Raw genomic sequence first — 21,954 nt, 5'->3', positions numbered from 1 at the left:
ATTCCCTTAATATTTGGAAGTATTTCACTTTCGTGCTCTAAATTATACATCTTGGCGTGGCCAAGATGACGGCGAGGTAGGACGTGTTGTTCAGAGCTCCTGCCCGCCGCCTGTCCGATTCAGCGCCTACAGGTCCCCGTGGGACCCAGAAATAGATTTGGGGCGACGCCAGAGGGTCCCCCTTCGAGGCTTTCCCCACGGCTGGCACGATACCCAGCAGCGGATGACATTAGCAGCGGCCTCACTGGGAGACCTCCCTTCGCCGACGCCTGGAAGCGGCCCCAACAATGCGGTGGCCCGGAGCCCGGACCAACGAGTCTTGCTGCTTTGCAACCAGCCGCTGCTCAGGCAACCCGGACGACACCCGGATTGCCCAGCACAATGCCCAGCCGCCTGTGACTCCCACCCTGGAGGGAACCTGGGCCTGTGTCCTGTACGCGGCATTGACTGTGAGGCTCGCAGAGGCAGCTGGAGCTCTCTGAGACGCTCTCCACTATCCTCGGAGCACCCGGTAGGGACTGAGGCAAGCCACTCTCCTGTCTCACACTGCAACCATCCGCCTTGCCGGGAGAGCTTCACAGCACGCAGCACACAGAGCCGCTGGAGCACCTGCCTCGATTTTGGAGGTGGCCGTCCGGGGCGCTGAGGCCTCTGGCCTCCGGTGGACGGCGGGGCCGCTCCGCGCCTTGCTGCGGGGTCTGGCGATTGGGGGTAGCCCGCGACTCTGCACTACCCACCAGGCGCCTAACGGAGTGCTGTATCATCACAGCCCACGTGGACACGGGCCCAGCCCTTGTGATGGGCCTCACCCTGTGGACACACGGTAAGAAATTGCGCCCTGCAGCGACACCAGGAGGGAGGCCACACGAACTGGGTTCGGATTGCCCTTACCACTGAGCAGACATTGTGCGCACTGGGGTTCCCCGTCAAGCACCCTGAACCTGGGAGTGAGGTTGGAGGACCGGAGCCTGCCAGGACTGTCCTAAATTGGGTGCCATTGAGGGGAGGCCTGGCCTAGCAGTGACTACCTAGGCCCCTACTCTTACACTATCACGCTACGGCAGCACGCGGACACAATAGGCCCACGCAGACACTGGGGCTGGCGAAGCTCACCAAATTTCTCACCCAGGGAGCGGGCGAAGCCTCTACCTGGGTCAGCAGAAGAACCCCGCGCTAAAACGCAGCGGAGACAAGCAGGCACGCGAAGCATCCACAGAGGCCTGACACTTCAGCACCCCCTTGATCTGCTGTGGCCTTTCCAACGCCTACCTTCCACTCAACGACCTGCCTGGGGGTGCCAGAGGAATATGTCCTCTTCCAGGACGAAGAAGGTGAAACCCCTGAAAGACATTTTTGGACGTGCACATTCTATCCCCAACATTGCGACCGCGGCCCCCGAAATGGCGACCCCGCAGCAGTCTGCCAGCACCAGTGACGAGCCTATCACGAAAGCATTCTTGGAGTCGCTGTTTCACACCCTCAGAGAAGACCTGCAAGCTGTGAAAAATAATCTCATATCTAGGATTAAGGAGATGCGCAGGGATGTGGACGAAATAGGACCAGCACGTCGACATCCAAACCCACTTGGAGGATTGGGAAAATCGGTCGCGCAGACATAACATCTGGATCCGGGGAGTGAAGACATCGGAGCACACTAAAGATCTATTTGCATTCGCCAAGGGCCTGTTCCATCACACCCTGGTTGCTGCCCATGAAGCTGAGATCATCCTAGACCGGGCACAGAGGGTTGGACCCCCTCGTGAGCCTAACGCCCCTCCCGCAGATATCCTTGTGTGCGTCCAGGACTTCAGAACCAAGGAAGCTATTCTCACCAAGGCGAGATCTCTTCACCCCATCTCATTCCAGGGACACTCCCCGGTGCTCTGCCAGAACCTGGCCCATATCATGCTTCAGCGCCGCTGACAATTTCACCATGTTACTGAACATCTTAGACAGCAAGCTATCCCACACTCTTGGGGTCATCCGTTTTGCCTTATTTTTCGATACAATGGCAAACTCCACCAGTTACCATCACTCATACACTCTTGCCGACTTCTGGGCCTAGTGGTGCCAAGCGAAGAGGACGATCGACACAGCACCAGCTCAGGGCCTGAGATCTCCCCTTTGGGGTGGCAGCGACAGGGTCGGTGGAGGCGTGTCCGGAAGCCGAGCAAGACAGAAATAGCTAGGAGTCAGCAGGAGGCCTTCGCCTTCGCCTCCGCAACAGATACCATGGCTGGTGCGAGCTCTGGCGTCAAGTGAACGGACGAGATCCTTGTTTCTTCTGAATGACCCCCTTCGATCCTGGGTGGGCGGCGGATGGGGCTGGGACCCCCTTCTTGGTCACACTATGGACCCCACTCTGACGATCTCCTTGTCATCCCGGGATGATGGACTATTTTTCTTGATCTTTATTGTTCTAAATGTTATTGTTCCTGTTTTATGTTGGAATTTTTACTTTTGGTGGGTTTTGGGGTTTTTTGGGACTGGGTCCCCTTGTCCACCTTCCCTCACTGTGCACTGGATGTTGCTCGATACCGGGCTATGGTTCCCCTTCCTCTGTTCTTCCTCGTTCAATAAGGAACGCAGCCCACACCATAACATCTACTCTCCTTTGCATCTAGATGCCACACAACTCTCTTAAGATCCTTACCTTAAACGTGCAGGGTTTGAATAACCAGATCAAGCACAGAGCATTCCTTCACTATTTAGAGCACTATTTAGATAAATGTCTTCTGCAGGAGACTCATCTCCTTTCTAAGGATCACCACAGAATGGAATCCTGTACTTCCCCTACACAGATGTTCTCCTCTAGTCCCACTAAATCTGCTGGGGTTGCCATACAGGTCACTTGATCCTTCCCTGGTAGAGTATTGCAGAAGGAGGCGGAAATCAGAGGTCGATTACTCACATATCAGTTCCTGCTGGGAGGGGTGACCTTTATAGTCGGGTCAATATACCCACCCAACGAAGGGCAGATACATTTTTTCATAACGCACTCATGGAGGCCACCGCCACTACGGAACGCCGCCTGCTACTGGGAGGGGACCTCAACCTTGTCTTCCGTAACATTAGCGACCTCTTCTGTCAGAGGACGAGCCAGACTGGCGTTCTCTCATCTGCGGGGCGGGCTCGTCTCCGGGACTTGGGGTTTGTAGATCTTTGGCGTCACTTCCACCCCCTTAGCCGAGCCTACACCTTCTATTCAGGGGCACACAAAACATACGCTAGGTTGGACTACCTTCTTAGCTCTTCCTCACTGCATACACTCACAACAAATTCCGAGATCCTAATGGTCTCCCTTTCAGACCACGCTCCTGTCCTCGCCACCTTCCGGTTCCCATCAACGCCGCAGCCTACTAGACATTGGCTTGCGCGACACCTTGCTCCACCAAGCTTCCATAATTGAATAGATCCAAAAAGCCATCACAAACTATCTTGACCTTAACGCTAACTCAGACACCTCCTGGCAACACAATCGGTGGCATTAATGGCAGTTATAAGGGGGGAATGTATAGCTATATCTACCGCTAACAACCGTGAGCTTAGCCGCAAATGGGCGGAACTCTCTCAGAGGGTCACGGAGCTCGACCAGATGCACCAGCAGACCGGCGCCTCCCGAACTTGGCCTCAGCTCTGTGTAGAATGGAAGCAACTTGCAGCCTTAGACCAGGATAGGGCCGAATATGCGGCCCTCCACCTCAGACACTCATTCTATATGGGAGGTGACAGATGCGGTCGCCTCCTAGCACACAAACTACGAGAGGCTAGACAGAGACAGGGTGTTCAGGCCATCCCATCTTCTGGGTGCGAGTCCGTTACCGACGACACCGCTATAGCGGAAGCCTTCCGAGACTTCTACACAGAGCTCTATTTGAGCAACCCTCTAGCTACCCATTACAGTGCCGACTACCTGGCGGCAGCACATATGCCCTCCCTCAACCAAGCACATGCCGACTACTTAGATAGGGATATAAGGACGGAAGAGGTCATTATAGCGATCTCCCTCCTTAAGCTGGGCAAATCACCCAAATCAGACGGCTACACAGCAGCTTTTTATAAAACATTCTGCGGTCAGGTGGCCCCACTTCTGACAGGCTTGTTTAACACCTTTGTACAGGATGGGGCTATCCCGGAAGAGATGCTTGAAGCATCAATAGTGGTCATCCCGAAACCCGGGAAAGACAAAACGTCTTGTGGTGCATTTAGGCCAATCTCCCTAATCAATATAGATATCAAACTATACACCAGCATACTGGCGGCCCGGCTAGCGCCCTACATGTCTCAATTGGTCGAGCCGGACCAAGCAAGCTTCATTTCGAAGGGAGAGACAAGCGACAACACCAATCGGGTTCCTCACCTGATCGAAAAGGCGTCTCGCACTCAGGGAGAATATATGCTACTAGCTATCGACGCGGAGAAGGCCTTTGACAGAGTGCATTGGCCCTATCTGGAACAGGTCTTGACGCACACTGGCCTCGGTGAGAAACTACGTACTTGGATCCTTAACTAATACCGCTCCCCCATGCCAACGGTTTGGGTTAATGGTCACACGCCATCTCGCTTTCCCATTGGAAGAGGCACTAGGCAGGGGTGTCCCCTTTCACCCCTCCTATTCACGCTTGACATGAACCACTGGCACTACGAGTTAGACGTCACCCCTTATTTTTGGGATTAAATTCGGCGGAGACGTACACACTATTAGCTTGTACACAGACGACATCCTGCTTGCTCTCTCTGACCCGATCCCACCGTTCTCTCTTTATTGAACTACATAGCTTCGCACAGGCTTCGGGATTTAAGATTAATATGGACAAATCGATCGCACTTAATATTTCTTTATTCCCGCACACTTTACGTCATATACAAGAAGAACATCCTGTACAATGGGCAACCTCCTCGATCCCGTACCTGGGAACTCAATTAGCTCCCACCATACAGACCACTGCTGACATCAACTACTCCATGCTACACGCACGCATAAGCAAAGAGTTAAACCAGTGGAAGCACTACACATTATCTTGGCTCTGTAGGATAGCGGCTACCTAGATGACCATCCTCCCTCAGATTCTGTATCTCTTTCAGACCCTCCCCCAATGCCCTCACTCAGGTTGGAATTAACTGACCCAATCAGACTTGGCGCATTTTATTTGGCAAGGCCGTAAGCCCCGGTTTAAGCACGCGATTGTGATTCTCCCGCCGGAGAGGGTAGGGTGGGGGTGCCTGACCTTTAACTCCACTTCCACACCTCATAGCTCCAATGCTTAGTGGAGTGGCACAGCCTGGAATCAGAGAAGCACTGGTTGTTCCAGGATCAGGCTGTGGCAGCCATGCCCTTACAGGGCATTCCCTTTCTCCGTAAAACACACACACCACCCAACCTTTATTCTTCATCTATCACAAGCAAGTTCATGGAGTCCTGGGACCGCACTAACATCGCCCACAAGCTGACTACCTATCCCTCCTCCCTCACGCCACTGTTCGATAACCCAGAATTCCAACCGGGCATGGGCACTAGGGCCTTCCCTTGTCGGTCCCTGGGCCACCTTTTCAACTTGGAGGGGATTATCCCTTTCCCACAGCTTAAGGCAGACTATGCCCTTCCGGAATTGGAGCACCTGCCCTATCTGCAGCTCCGACACTGCGCACTTCACCCACATATTCTACCTGACTCCCTATGAGAAGTGGCTTATTACACGCACATCTGATAAGAAAATCATCTCCGACCTGTACAAAATGTAACTAACAACCACTACACATACATATAACGCGGGCTGAGCTCGTTGGGAAAGGGATCTGGGAAGGACACTTAGCCACAAGGAAAGGGATGGGATGGGAAGGAATGGGCGCGCCACTCAGCATACCACATGGGACTCACTGAGACACTGACTAAGATAGTCACATATTTGTATTATACATCGGAGCATCTACATTGATTTGATCCACGACAGAGCGCCCTTTGTTGGAGGGGGTGCAGGGCGGTGGTCACTCTGGTGCATGTTCTCTGGAGCTGTGACCGTATTCAACCCTACTGGTCCCAGGTAATCGATGAAATAGAAGCCCACTTTGAGACACAGCTCCCGAGATTTCCTACATACATTCTGGGTTTACCCAACCAATTGACATATCTGCTAAAGTCCCGGAGGGGTAGACTGCCATTGCATTAGGCACAGCCACGCAAAACATCCTGGTGCATTGGCGTTCCACCCAGCTCCCAACCCATTCTGGATGGCTACTGGCTGGTATTGGGCATGGAGAAATTAACCCTCATGTAAGCAGGCAGAGGGTCTGACTTCCCAGAGTTGTGGTGGCTCTTCCTGACCCTACTTGTGTCTGACTTCTGTGAATTGACATGCCCCCGATACCTCAGACGTCTTCGTCTCTCAGACACACAGCTCCCACACATTGATTCCTCGACGTGCCGCAAGCACCAGCGCTGACTCCCAGAATATTCTTCCCGGTTAATGGTGAACGAGGGAGGGGTAGTGGTGGGGGCGGGCTAATGTTAGATCTTAATTATTTGTTATGATTTCTCCCCCTTTTTCCTTTATTGTTTATTCCCACAGGCCCGCTCCACTCATGTTACCTTGGTAATGCTATTATCTGCGACAATTGTTGTCTACATTGCACTGACTCCATGGAGCCGGGGGTCTTGTTTCCGTTTACTTGCTTGAAAATTAATAAAAGATTTAAACCATAAATTATATCTCTTCTTTTTTCTGACACTTATTAGAAGTGATAGCTATTAAATGTTAATATAGAAAAATCCATGAATCGCCCCCTACTGCCCGTGAATTAGTGACCCAAGTTAACTTCCATTTATAGCCTAAATTGTTCTAAAAGTTTTTGTATGATACACATTCTGAAAAGGATCAATTCCCATGTGATGGTCAAGCAATAGAGGCATATTAAAAAAAGTAATTGAATTGAATCAAATAATTGGCGAAGTGCAGAACCTGGGATTGAACCCAAGTTTCCCGGTTACTCATTGTGCAAATCAGCCACAAGATGAGTGTGAAAATAAATCTCTTTAAGGGGGCCAGGGAGCAAGCAGGAGCTTAGGGGGTTATGGCCTCTTACTCCCGATGTCCCAGGGCTCGACATACTATAGGTTCCTGAGTGACTTTGACAAGGAACACCCCATCCAGCAATTGAATTTTAGTAGGAGCACAGGTAGAGTATTTAAAAGTCGCTTTGGGGTTGGTAGCTGCTAGATATGCACAGGCTTATAAGTCAACATGCAAACAGTAGCAGCAATAAGGTGAATGTCCAGGCAATAGTAGCTCTTATGAAAAAAGAGTATTTAATGTAAACACACAAAGCATGTACAATGCAATAAGTAATCCACACAGCCCTTTCAAGCTCAGTGTACTGATGCAATAGGGGGAAAGCTCTCCAAGTCCAATTTTCACTGCCAGTAGTGTATTCCCCATTTGAAACGAGGTGGCTCTCAGATGCGGCCACCCTAGGCCCACACACCCCAAAGTCTATGCTTTGCCTTTGCTAATTATTGAGCAGCCCCAGCAGCTTAGAACTGTCTAACCTGACCAATTGACTGCTAGCCATGCCAGGTGAATCAGGGTGCTACTCCATGAGCTCCACCATTCCCTTCGCAAGAGTCTGCGATCTCCCATGGTCTTAAGCCAATGAGATTTCTGGCCTCCTTAGTCCCAGGACGGCCCACATAGGAGTCAGACATTCTTTTGTAGCTCCAGCAGCAACCAGTAAGTGTTCTAAAAGGCATCCTTGGCACAATTAACAAGGGCAACAGACCTGTCTCTATGGTGACCTGTTCCAGGCATGCAGGGGCTTCTAACTTCAGCTCCCTCATGGGCGGCAACCCGCACTTCACTGTGGCCCCGGCCTGGCATTCTAGTCCACCTACTACAGTGCACACACGGGTGGCAGGCTGCACTTCACGGTGGCTGTGTACACAAGGGCGACAGACTGCACTTCACAGGGACCCGCTCCTGACATGTGGAGTAACCAACTACAATCCGCACATGGATGATGGTTGTTCAACAAAGTATGGGGCTCATGGTTCCACCTTCTGAGCCCAAATCCAGATCCACATGTGATTAAGGGCTAGTTGTAGGTAAATCACAAATACCGAATCATTATTACCGATTTTTACCGAATCGATAATAAGGAATCGGTATTAGCAATGTAGGTAATAATTCGGAAAAAATTACCGATTCGGTAAAATTCGTAATAATTACCGATTTCATGAAATCTGTAAAAATATTACCAAAAACCCATTACCGAATCGGTAAAATATCGATTCTGTAATACCGATTCGGTAAATACCGAATTGGAAATTCAAAAAAACAGGAATTGTTGAATCAGCCAATCTAGAACAAGCACATGACTCCCAACCAGGAAGTGGCCACACCCATGCAGGTGCACTGAATCAGTAGGTGTTGGAGAGACTGGGAGCAGCAGCAACAACAGAGGAGCAGAACAGCCAACATCCAGTTTACAGAGAAAAACTGCACCATAGCCACATCTGATAAAATTAAGGATTCTGCAGCTGGGAGAAAAAGAAAACATCCATTTAGTGAAAAGGAGTTGGAGGTCCTCATTGAGGAAGTAGTAAAAGACCATTACCAGCTCTTTGGGAAGAGGTCACTAAACTTGCCCGAGTCCCAGAAAATGGGCATTTGGATGGCAATTCAAGAAAAAATAAATGCATTTTGGGTCACACCACGGACGATTGGGGACTTGAAAAAGTGTTGGTACGACCTGAGAGCACGTGCCAAGGAGAGGATGGCTGAGCGCCAGAAAGAATCTAGAAAGACAGGTGGTGGAAGCTCCACAGCGCCTGCTGCTATTGCCCTGGACCAACTGGTAGAATCCACCCTCCATCCAGAGAGCGTCTGTTGCATTGAGGATGTGGATACACCTTCCAAAACACAAGGTAAGTTGCATTACATTATGCTATTTCCCCTCCCTAACCCTAACCCCCTGCAACAAACCCACTCCAGGCCATGTTTTATGGAAGCTGTGCAATGCATCATGGGAAATGTAGTCCCTATCAATGGGTAGCAAAACAGGCACTCCCCAATAAGCATAGGCAATTGTCACACATCTATAGATGAGATAGCAGAGGACAGACAGCTAGGATGTCAGTTGTGAAATTTATTAGCACACATTTGCTGCAAGAAAAGTGAGTAGTGATACATTCTGTATCCACATGTGGAACAGCGCCACAGGCTTCAGAGGGGGAGACTGCTGATGCTCTCAGGGAGGATAACAGAAGTGATGAGGAAGTCCTGTCACCTCCACCCATTGCACCAACTACTCCACCACCACCACCATCACCACCAAAGTCAAAGCGGTACACAGTTGCTCCACTCCCGGAGATTGATGCCACAGAGGAGGACAGGCAGGAAGTCCAGCATACATCACCAGGTGTAGACACACAACCATCTGGGGCGCAGTCCCCCATGCGGGAACGCAGTACAGGTGTCCGTAGACGATGACCGAGGTCACAAAATCCTGAATTTCAAGGCTCAAGTGTCTTTGCAGGCCTGGAGGGTCAAATGTTGATAGTCCAGCGCCTGCAGGGGAAGACAATGCGGACCATTCAGAGACAGATGGTGGCAAACAACAGGAAGGTGGATGAAATGAAGGAGGCCATATACTGCCCCAACAATACAATGGCAGAGGGACTGAAGGAGATATCTGAGGCAATGAGCAAATTAAGTGACAGAATGGAGGGGGAGTGCGCTCCAAGGCGGAGAGACAGGCATGTGATTGCAGGCTTCACGAAGTCTGTGAACAGACTGTGTAATGCGACCCACATGCTGAGTAAGAGATCATGGCCATGCAACTTGAGATGGCAAAGTCCAGCCGTGAGGTTACCCAGGGCCTGGTCACAGTCACCAGTACAGACAAACTAGATTGCTGCCACCGGTTCCGGGGACGTTGAGGAAAGTGAGGAGGCAAGCAGTCGTGGCACTGAAACACCCCCTTGCTAGAGAGTAGGAGGCGCAGTGTGAGGCACGGCTCTGCTGCAGGACATAGTGCTGCTGAGGACAATGTGCATGCAGGATGCGGCACTGGTGTGCGGGGACGCAGGAGATAGGCACGGCCCTACAATTACAGTGGGTGAAGTAACCCTTTTGAACACATAGCTGGTGTCATGGTGTGCTGGTAATTTGCCTGATGTAAGGTCTATTAAACACCCTGACATAAATGCATTACCTGGCTTTGTCTCATCACTTACTCAAAAATAATTATTTGTGATCTCTGAACGTCTCTGTCTCCCATCTGCTGCAGCTGCGCCAACTGCTGCGCTGTGCTGTGACTGTGTACCTTTCTCATCCTCATCCTCCTCTTCAGAATCACACATTTCCACAGGTGTACCCTTCTTAGTGGCAAGGTTATGCAGCATGGCACATACAGCTATGATTTTGCAACACACCAATGGCTGGTACAGCCGTGCACCTCCACTTTTGTGCAGGCAGCGGAACCAGCTTTTGAGGAGTCCAAATGTTCGCTCAGCCACACTGCATGTCGATCTATGTGCAACATTATATCTCCTTTCACTTGGGCTAGATGGGTGCAGGTACGGAGTCAGGATGAAAGAGCGCCCTGCATAGGCACTGTCACCTGTGTGTGAGATGTAAGTAAGTATTACACAGTGTACAATCTCAGCAACAGTTGTGAAATTCAGGGGGTGTCTCATGTACTTACCTAGCAGGTAGCCTTCACCAAATTCTCCTGCAAGGAGACGGGTATATATCCCACTGTTCCTGAATATGTATGAATCGTGGGTGCTCCCTGGAAACTTTGCAACTATGTCGGTGATTATGTTCTTCACATCACATATGACCTGTACATTGACGGAATGTATGGACTTGCGTTTGCGGTAGATCTACTCAGTCGCAGCAGGGGGGCAGATTGGTATATGTGTCCGTCAATGCAACCTATGACGTGTGGGAAGTGGGCCTTCTGATAAAAGTCCAACTTGGTCTGCAGCAGTTCTGCCTGTGTGCTGGGGAATTTGATGTAGTGTGCTATCCTTTGCAACATGGCCTCCAGGAATTTGCGGAAAAAATGTGACAGGCAACTTTGTGAGACTCCACCTGCAGCAGCTATTACCCCTGAATCTTCCATTCCATTCTGTAAAACCCTAGAATAAAGTGTACAGGACCCCGCGAAGGACATCAGTTAGCCAACATGTTCCACCTAGGTTGGCACCAAGCGCCAAGATGCTCCTTGGAGTGATAGCTGCGCTATATAAATGTATCTTCCATTCCATTCCTTGGTAACTGCCAGATGCCAGAAGGTGCAGGCAACAGAGTACCTGTACATGAGTAGGTATTGCGTGCTCCCTTGGTGTCTGGTGCTCCAGGAGTGGGTGCAGGTCCCGTATGAGGTCCAAGATGGTGTTTGGGTGTAGCCTGTAGCGCTCATGGATTTCAGCCTCAGTCAGTTGGAACAGTGTTATTCGCACTCTGTACACACGCTCCTCCCGTCTCCAGATCCTCAGTCCTTCTACACGCAAACGTAGCCGCTTTGCTATCACGTACAGGGCCGCCATTGTGATCACACTGTTGCATTTTGGGGCTGTTTTTATGCAGTGCACCTGATTACCACCTGCTTTGAGTTAGTGTTAAATACCGATTCTTAATTACCAATTTTTGACAAATTCGGTATAACCGATTTTTTGTACATCACCTTACCAAATTTTTACCGATTCCTTATTTCCAATTCGGTAAATAAGGACTCGTTAACTGTTTTCCCTTATTTTTACCGATTCCTTATTACCGATGCCGATTGGTAAAACCTACATCGCACATGGCTAAATACCGGTTGGTAACGGTGAAATTTACTGCATTTCACCGTTACCGACCGGTATTTAGCCATGTACATCTAGCCCTTAGTGTCCGGCCTTTTAAAATTTGGGTTCAGGTTGTCTGCTTCTCTGAATTACTCTCTCCTCTGCGCTGGGTTTTGTCAAAGGAACGATCCGCCAAATCAGGAAAGTCTCCATTTCTGAGTGACCCACAACACAGATGAAGGGGGTAACCAGGGATCACACTTTGCTGTCAGTACCCACTGAAATATGCCCCATAGAGTTTCGAAGGACTTAGCCTTCCTATCTATTAAGATTACCTGGTAGTGCCACCATTATCAGCCTCACCATCTCCTTGATGATGAGCTCAGGCCCCTCTAATGACTTACTCTTCCTGGGATCAAAGAGCCCTATCATATGCACAGTGAATGCTCTGCGCCTTTCACTTCTGTTTATATGTCCCAACCAGCCCTCAGGAAAGTCAGCAGGGCATATCCCTTGTCTCTGGGTTGCAGTTCTCACCTCTCCAGCCTTTCCATGCCCTGCACTTCCAAAATGGAACCCACAGGCCTCCATGATACCATGGTATGCACCATCCACAGACACACTCATGTAACCCAGCACGCACACAAAAGTATCACATGCTGTCCGGTTCTACACCCAATCCATGCAGGCCATGTGTTGGTTAAGTACACAGCCATGGAATGTTTCACGACTAGGCCAGTAGGCCCAACTCCAGTGATGCAGATCAAAAGGTCTGTTGACATCACTGTGTCTAATAAACACAAAAAGGGGTATTTTGCCACCACTGTGCTTGTGTTACTTAGTAAAGGCAGTAGAACTCTACCTTCATGAGGGTAGCACTTGGTGCACCCCTCCAGGTCTAAGCAAACCAGATTGCCGTGAAACATGCTTAGGTCATGGCCCACACGCTGATCCATGTGCACCCATGCCAACAAATCAGTAATACGGATCCATATATCAATACAGCGGGGGTACTCAGGGTAAGGGGTACGTACACATCCATCACCATGCAGGTGACTTTTCTAGTCCAAAAATGGGAATTTGTCTATGTCTCCTGGTTAACCGCAAAGGACAGTTCATTGTGTTTAGGACAATCCTTTGTGTTTAATTGTTTGAAGAGATTAATTAGTATGCTGTGTTAAATAAATGCATGTATTACATGTTAAATTAAGCTGTCACAAGAAATCTTTATTGAAGAACACTCGATTTTTATGTTGACATTGCTGTCTTCCCTTGACTTAACTAAGGGACTGATTTCTAGAGCGGCTCAACACCTCAGTGAAGCCAATTATTCATATTTGCAAAAAAAGAGGTGTGGGAGATCCGTCAGAGGTACAGGTCTTCCCTGAGACAAAATAAAAGTTCAGATCTCACCTGAGGCGTGGGGTACAGATGAACTGATCATGAACACTCTTCAGTTACGTGAATGTACTCGGAGAGGTATGTAATACCAGTGATTTTTCAAATAATCTGACCACACAACCAGTGGCGGCTTCTCCGCTAAGGCAGAGGTGCATCGCCCCACTGCTTAAAAGGAAAAAAAAAATAATACTAACATATCGTTATTATAATTTAATTTTTCCTGTTGCAGTAAGTGGCTGGGCAGGGCTGGCAAGAGCAAGGGGAGGAGTGGTTTTCACTTACCTAAGAGCACATGACTGTTTGGCCGGCCCTCTTGGGCCGACCAAACAGCAGGCCCGGACTGGCCGTTGCGGGCACCGGGCAATCCCCCGGTGGGCCGCACGGGTGGGGGCCGGTTTGGGAACCCTGGGGGCCGTTTTTGTTACAGGGCCGTTTTTGCTGCATAGCTGCAAAAACGGCCCTGTAACAAAATCGGCTGAAAACCAGCCCTGGCATAGAGCGCGGGGGAGGGGAGGGGGGGCCGGCCGAGCACTTTGCCAGGGCCGGTTTTGGTTCCCAGTCCGGCCCTGCCAAACAGTCATACGCACTTTGCATCTTCACCACCGGTCTGCATTTCACAGCATGATGAGGAACATGCAAAGCGTCCCAGCGCCCGTCTAAGCGCTGAACAACTGCATTTGGGCCAATCACAATACTGCATTGCTTGCAGCATTGTGATTGGCTCAGGGCTGCTTGGGAGCCAGGGGGCCTCCTGCTAGCGGCCAGGACTGGAGACCAGAAGAGGGAAGAGGCCGGAGGAGAGAAGGTAGCCGGCCAACACAGGTAAGTCTTATTTTCTTTTTTTTCCTCTCTCCCCTCCACCCCTACTCCCCACCCCACCGCCCCCACCCGGAAGCAGCTGCTACTGCACACAACAGACAATTTTACAGACTAGCATAATATCCCTCGCCCATCACTACCATAGCATTAATCTTCACTATCAGCCTGATGGACATTCTCCCACACAAAGTGATAAAAAAATTCTGACGGCTCAGCACAGACCAGCACCTCTTCTTCTGCACAAGTGTTCAAGGGACCTGGAAGAATGAGGTTATAGCATCCTCGCTGGGCAGAAAACCTAAATCTCGACCAGTTATGGACTTGAAAATCAACGAGGACCTCAAGCTGAGCCAGATACAGGTATGTGGCATGAGCTTTGCTCAAGCCTTCAGTTGCCCCAACACCTCTAGCATACATGGAGTGATGTAGTTAAAGAAGATGACAAAGGAGTGTATGAAAACACCTTGCTGGCATGTGGAAGACAAGCTCGGACATTGTTCATCGATTTGCCATATTTTTCATCACCCTGTGAGAATGCAGATGAAATATGACTAAAGTAAAAAGAAATGCCAAGCTGCAGCCAGCCACATCCTCTCTATATTATTCTGTATATGCTGCCAGTACCTAATTGTCATGAAATTATATTTGCATCATGTTCAGACTGTTGACTTATATGTTTTAGATAAGTTGCAAATGTAGTTATGGCTTCTTGGTGGTGCATTTGAGCTTATGATTTCGTCCCTTGATTTTACAGAAACACTTTTCTCAAAGGAGTCAAATGGATCCAGATCTGTGCTGCATCATTTTTCTTTTTAACAAGTGTTTTTATAGAGGTTTTTAATAAAAAATATTAGGTACAGAACCAGTCCAAGAATTACATGTAGTCATTTTGGGTGTCAACGTGGCCATAGGAGTGGTCGATGCAGCGAGGCATCTAATGTAGGCTATGCGCAAAGTAACTCCAGGGCAATAGTGCAGTATCGCAAGTACCCTAGTAGCGGTGTGGTGAATCCTTGTTCTGGGGGAGACAGAGCTAGGCGGGTATAAATCGGGAGAGTTAGGCACCAGGGCATGGTCAGTCAAGGTTCTCAGTTAATTACAAGACATGTTGCTGTTGAATGTGTATGGTTCTATTTAGGGTGGTATGACTGCTGGGGGAGGGTCCTGGGGTGCCAAGAAAAAAGGAAGAGAGGCTGGTGGGCCTATCATTGTCAGAGGTAGGCAGGGGTCAGAGCAATGTACCAAGGGCATCGGTGAGGAGATGGGGGTCCGATGGATAGAGTGCTGCGATCTGGGATTCGCAGTAGTCGATCATCATTCCGAGTGAGTTGGAGAAAGTGGTCGAGAGGGTGTCTCATGCAGGGAAAAATGGGACGTTTGCTTAGTGCCGGAGCTCCTTAAAGTGCAGGGTTTCACTCTCAGCACTCCCCATCTCTGTGCAGCTCTATAACAGGCCTCTGGTTTGGGGATCTGACTTGATCACCAGTGTAGGATGATGACGCAATTGACAAGGAGTAAAGCGAGGCTAGCAAAACATGCCTTAACTGCTATGCGCTTTCCATGTTTGGAAATGCCCAAAGCACAGGCCTCCAAAGTGTATATGTCTGGGAGTTATGTCACCGCACATGAGTGTTGTATGGATTGTATTCTAGTACATGGTGAGGGCAGGGCAAGACCACAGTATATGTTGTAATTGTGCCAGAATCGCATGGCAGAACGGCCAGCCCAAGTGAGCGTTGCAAAAGAAGAGGTTGAGTTAATGTTGCGTCAGATAGTCCCTATGGAGGATGGTGAATTGGATACCTTTAAACTGGGCATTGCAGGAGACTTGAGGGCAGAATTACAAGCCCATTGCACCACCGTATGTCACTTTTCCCATGTTAAAAATAACGCAAACGTGGCTCAAGGGGCTTGAAAATGAGCCCCTTGGTGTGGGAATTTGAGGGCCCTAACCCATTCTGTGTTGTGGAGTGCCCAACCGGAGTTAGTTTCCCATTCATCTCTCAGTGATGTTAGTGGGGCCCAGGTGTGCTCCCTCAATGCCTTGTAGAACCATGTTTTAAGGCGCCGACCTGGTCCCATATTTAGTAGGGTCTGTATGACAGAATGAGTGGGGAGGGTCAGCCTCTACTATGGATTGTGTTCTGCATCTGGTGATATGTTAGGTATTGACCCCTGGGGAGTGCAAAGTCATCAATCAATGGGTCGAGAGTAAGGAGTTGGCCGTCCGTGAATAGGTCACCAACGGTGGCTATGGAACAGGTGAGCCTGGGCGTGAGGTCTAAGGAGGAGTGAGAGTTGGGGGGGCAAAGTGGGGGGCATATGGAATGATATGAAGTGTAAAGTTAGTTACCTGCTTAATGCATTTGTGTGCGATTGTCATCAGTTGTGAATGCAGATTCAAGGGAGCTGTCTTAGGCAATAGGAACCTCTGAAGTTCTGAGGGAATGAGGGGGCCTGAGCCTGCACACGTCTCAGCCAAGTTGCACAGTGCCAGCCACCACGAGATCCATTGAAGCTGGGCTGCCTGGTGGTAGGCCTCGAACGAGGGCGGGACTTGGCCGCCCCTGTCCGCTGGCAGCTGCAGTTTCTGTAGCGCGATGCATTGCTGTTTATTGCCCCAGATAAGTTCTCTGAGCAGTGTATCAAGATCATGAAAAAAGCTGCACTGGGGAACAATGGGTAGGTGGTGAAGCAGTAATGGAGGTGGGGAGGATTATCATTTAAAAAAGGCGATATTTCCTGTCATGGCCAGGGGTGAGTGATTTCTATAATTGTACCTGTGATCTCAAGGCTGTGAAGGACCTACTAAAATGACCCTCGAAAAGGTCAGCAGGAGAGTGGTACAGCCACACCCCAAGGTACCGGATAGTGTTACCTCTTCAGTCCAAAAGACGCCCCCCAACTGAACCTCGACAGGGGCAAGGGGCCACGCAAGGGGAAAGCGCATGATTTCCCCCATTTAACACGGAATCTGGCAATATGCTTGAATGATTGCAGTGTGGTGTAGATGGGGGTGAGTTTTGTACGGATGTCCTGGATGTATAGGAGTAGTTTGTCTGCATAGAGTCAAACTGCGCTGGTCGTGCTGTCCAGGGGTATCCCCTAGGCCTCTCTCTTCAAGTGAAGACTAGCAGCCAGGGGTTCCATCGTGAGTGTGAATAGTAAGGGTGAGAGGGGGCTGCCCTGTCTGGGCCCTCTTCACTGGGAATGCTAGGGAGATTAGCTGGCGTAGCCAGACCTTGGATGTAGGGGCCATGTAGAGTAGATCCCCGAGATGCTAATAGGAAGGGGGGCCCCTGACAAGATAGAGGCAGGTAAGCAGGGGAAATAAGGACAATCAACAACAAAAAAGTACCTGCCCAATGTTTGCAAACGAGGCCCTAGGAAGAGGGTCCAAATATTAGTGGCCACCCACCGGAGCGGACCAGAGCTAAGACAGACACTCACATGAGGTTATTCAGAACAATTAGTCAATTTATTTTTTCTTTATCAAATATATAAGACAAATATCATCAATATATGAACAATAATTAAATACAACATCAAATCACATATAAATAAAACATGAATCAATAGGTCATGTCCCACACACCAGATTCTCACATAACACTCATACTACCATACACACCAGGACTCATCATAACACCTCAAACATCACACATGTAGTTCGCAACAACAAATACATCAAGGTATATACAACAGCCGCAGGATCATTCGATGACAAGTTGGAAAAAGTCCCCCAAAGGGGGAGGGGTGAATACAATCCAGCTGCCACCGCACAAACCACGCCAACACGCATTTCGGTGTATCGCCCCAGCCGGGACTACACCTTCATCAGGGCGAAGATGGACAAAAAGGGTGGAACAGTGCACCTGCAGGCATAAAAAAAGTAGATATATACATTCAAGGTGGTTAGCAATGCTAATAGCCTGACAATTCTTTCTAAAATCAAGTTCACAAGCTACATGATCGACTCCGGTGTGACCAGGGAGATATATTTATACATAAGGTTAACGAAGATTTAATAAAACTGGAATAGTGTGCAAAAAGTCCCTAAGTGAAGACAATAAAACAAAACAAACTAAGTATGGTCCAGACACTTACATTTTTAAAGTAGCGGGCACAGATTATTTTAAGAGGTACCAAATCACCAGCAATAGAGAGAAACTCCACCAAAAAGTGTGTTAAGGCAAAAAGAAGACGTAGAGAATGGTAGCATGCTATAAAAAACAAGCATTTGCAATGCAATAGGTCTCGCAGCATTCAAGTTTGAGTTATTGGCATGGTATATGACAATGTGTTGCATGAATTCTTTTGCAAACTCTGTATTGGCTGGTGGTGTTTGTGCCCGGTGAAAGCGTGCACTGACGGATGGTGGTGTTTGTGCCCGGTGAAAGCGTGCACGAACAAATTATGGTGTTTGTGCCTGGTGAAAGTGTGCACTGATGGCTGATGGTGTTTGTGCCTGGTGAAAGGGTGCACTGGTAGCTGGTGGTGTTTGTGCCCGGTGAAAGCGTGCACTGACGGCTGGTGGTGTTTGTGCCTGGTGAAAGCGTGCACTGATGACTTATGGTGTCTGTGCCTGTTGAAAGTGTGTACTGACGGCCGGTGGTGTGTATGCCTGATGAAAGCATGTACTGATGGCTAGTGGTGTGTGTGTGCCTGTTGAAAGTGTGCACTGATGGCTGATGGTGTGTGTGCATGGTGGAAAAGCGTGCACTGACATGTTTAAAAGTAAAGTGCTCCATACTGCGATTGCTACAATAGTTAATTGTGGATGTGTTAACAATTGATGCGTGCACTGATGGCTGGTGGTGTGTGTGTGCCTGTAGAAAATGTGCACTCATGGCTAATGGTGTGTGTGCCTGGTGGAAGTGTGCACTGCCAGCTGGTGGCGTGTGTGCCCGGTGAAAGCGTGCACTGACGGCTGATGGGGTGTGCCTGGTGAAAGTGTGCACTGACGGTTGGTGGTGTGTGTATGCGCCTGGTGAAAGCGTGCACTGACGTCTGGTTCTGTGTGCGTGTGGTGGAAGCGTGCATTGATCGCTGGTGGTGTTTAAATAGCAACATACTTGGGTCCAGCATAAAGAGCACTCTTTTTAAACAGGCATTAAGAGTGAGACAGCACACAATGATCCAATGGTAATTACTAGTTGAAGGCAAATCGCATATAGAACATTAGGAACACTGCAATTCTTTGCATTGATTCAGACGGTCCTTGCTGCATTCAGGACATTATCAAAAATCAGTCTGTTTCGTGAGAAGTAATACCTTACATCCTAAACAGCTGCTTTAACAGAATGTTCCCGACTTTAAAAAGAGAGATGCCTAAAACGCTGGCAGGGAGGCAGCATCCTGAATTTAGGTTGAATGAATGTCACTTTATTGTTTAACTGAAAGAAAAAATCTCAACTATAATAAACTCCTAGCCAACGCTGCAACACCATTCTGCCAGCTAAGCAAGCTGAGTAAGAAGGGATGTGCGGACTTTACCCGAAGGTGTCAGAGCGAATTCACAATAGGAACAGAACTGATACATGAGAACATTACTAGTGAACAAAATACAAAAGCAAACGTTACATTACATGAGGCAAAAGTGACAATGGTGAGCCAACAAAATACAAGAGGTAGCAAACGGTGCAATACAGGGGGAAAGAGTTACAAGTGTGCAGGTTACAAAAGCGTCAATAAATGGAGGACACTCAAACACAAAAACAAACATTACGTAGGCAATGGTGGCACTTGTGCAAGTATCTAAAGCAAACAAAATGTAGGAGGTAGCAAACGGTGTGATACAAGAGAAAAGTGACGTGTGCATGTTATAAACGAGTGCCAAACATAGGTAGAAGGATAATACTGCAATAAATGGCAAACACTCCAACCACAAGAAGACACTGGGAAGCCACTTCCATAGTCACGGAAAGAAGAATTTTCTATAATGGAAAGTCTTTCTTCAGGTAAAAGAGAGGGCGTGAATTAAGTTTTGAAGTGTCTTTGAAGGAGGAGAACTTTGAGGTCAGTTTTGAAGGCTGCCTCTCTCTCTCGCTCTCATACTCGCTCACACTCTCTCTCTCTCTCATATCGCGGCAGCAGCAAGCACTTGATTGTAAGGGCCAAAGAAAGTAAAGTAGTTTAAAAAGTCCACCGCACCATTCTTGTAAGTGCATGAGGTGGCATCAAATTTACAGGTCCCTCTCACGGCCTGCATGACTCAGTGGGTACGCGCGCGGTGGGGGGAGGGGGAAGGAGGCCGGGGGTAATGAAATAAATACAGTAATAAAAACATATAAATTAAACTTACTGGATGCGGCACCTGCTCCGCCGGCGGCCGATGCTGCGTCATAATATCTCGTCTCCCTCAGCCCCCCTCTCTGCTCGATGTCCCATCTGCTGGGGCCCTTCAGCGATGCTCTCCTCTTCCTTTCTCCTATCCTTCCGGCGCCAGACCACTCAACCCAGCCGGGCCCAGTCGGATTCGAGTGATTAGTTTGGCAGTACCAGCCTCGCACCCGCAAATAAACGCTGGCGTCGTTCTCCACAATGCACCGGTGTCCTCTGATTATGATGACCACCGCCACCACTTTGCCTCGAAAACCTCACACCGGCGTAGCTAGGGAGGTGCGGGGGGCCGGCACTGGAGGAGGCCTGGCCGAGGCCCGTTGCGGCCGCGGAGGCCTGTGAGCTGTGACTAGGGCGGCGCGGTGGCGCAGGGCAGCGCCTGCTTTACACATAAAAATTTGAGTTTTACAGTGCCGTGACACCCGTCGGACCGGACTGGACGGCCAGTGACAACAGTAAATCAGAGATCAGGCCATCTCCCATTCGATCTAAGCAGTCAGTAGCACACACCATGATGCATTTGAAAGGGCGAGATTTTGATCGATACCTTATATCTATTGATCCAAACCTCGATCTGGTCGACTGAACCTTTGTTGCCTGTCTGTGAGGAAAGAAAGTGCACCTATTTCCAAATTAGTTCACCCAATAAAAGGACTCTGCTCCCAAAGATCACAAACAACTTCTAGCTTTCAAAAGTTTATTGTAAAGATATGATAAGCTGCAAATACAGGCATCTCAGAATGAGATTCACGAGATACACAGGTCCAATTACATACATGTGCTCTCGGAAAGCCCTCAGACGAGCAACAGAAATCACTAACACAAGTTCTAAGAATAATAAAGCTATCAGCATTGACGCATATCTCTCCTTCATTTAGGTTGGAGGAAAACGCACAGGTTAGGCTGTCCCTACCCTGCTCTAGATGGTATCCCTACTTAACCAAGCCCCAACCTAACAAAGGTGTCAGCAGTGAATGACCCCCAAGGGAAGTCACTCACTCTAAGTCTCTTGGTGAAAACCTATAGTTCTCCAGTCATGACCCCTCTCTGCCTACCCATCCGCTCTCTAAAGGGTCCTCAGGTATCTGCTCTAACTCCACCCAGGGGTGCCGTCCCTAATACAAAACAGTCAACAACATTTGAGACGCCCCTTGCGAGACGCCCCTCACGTGGTGTAGCTTCTGGCTTTTTCCATGATGCTTTGTATTGGGCCTCATACGTTAGAGTTGACCTTGCTTCTCAGACTCTTCTCCGGCCCGCTGATACCCCTCAAACATTCCGGAACCCTCCTCCATGTCTAGGCCGTCCACTGAACAGACCTCTATTCATTCATTTATAATTGGATCCCCCCTCTTCCTTTGCAGACTGATATCTGCAGCCAAGAACCCAACTCTCATAGACTTCTAAAAGAAAGGCTTGCAACATTTCTCAGCCCAGACATGTACGTGTAAATCAATGTTAAAATAATTCAGGCCTACAGCATTTCTCATAATGATTATAGCATTCAACTTCTTCATTAATTAGCATGTTAATATTCTTATTCTATTATTCAATATACATCTCTATAAATCATGGCCCATTTAATGCAATGACCAAAACATTAA

This window comes from Lissotriton helveticus, chromosome 5_1 (assembly GCF_964261635.1).
Source record: "Lissotriton helveticus chromosome 5_1, aLisHel1.1, whole genome shotgun sequence".
NCBI classification, from domain to species: domain Eukaryota; kingdom Metazoa; phylum Chordata; class Amphibia; order Caudata; family Salamandridae; genus Lissotriton; species Lissotriton helveticus.
The sequence above is the reverse complement of the archived record's forward strand: the minus strand, read 5'-3'. Positions refer to the sequence as shown.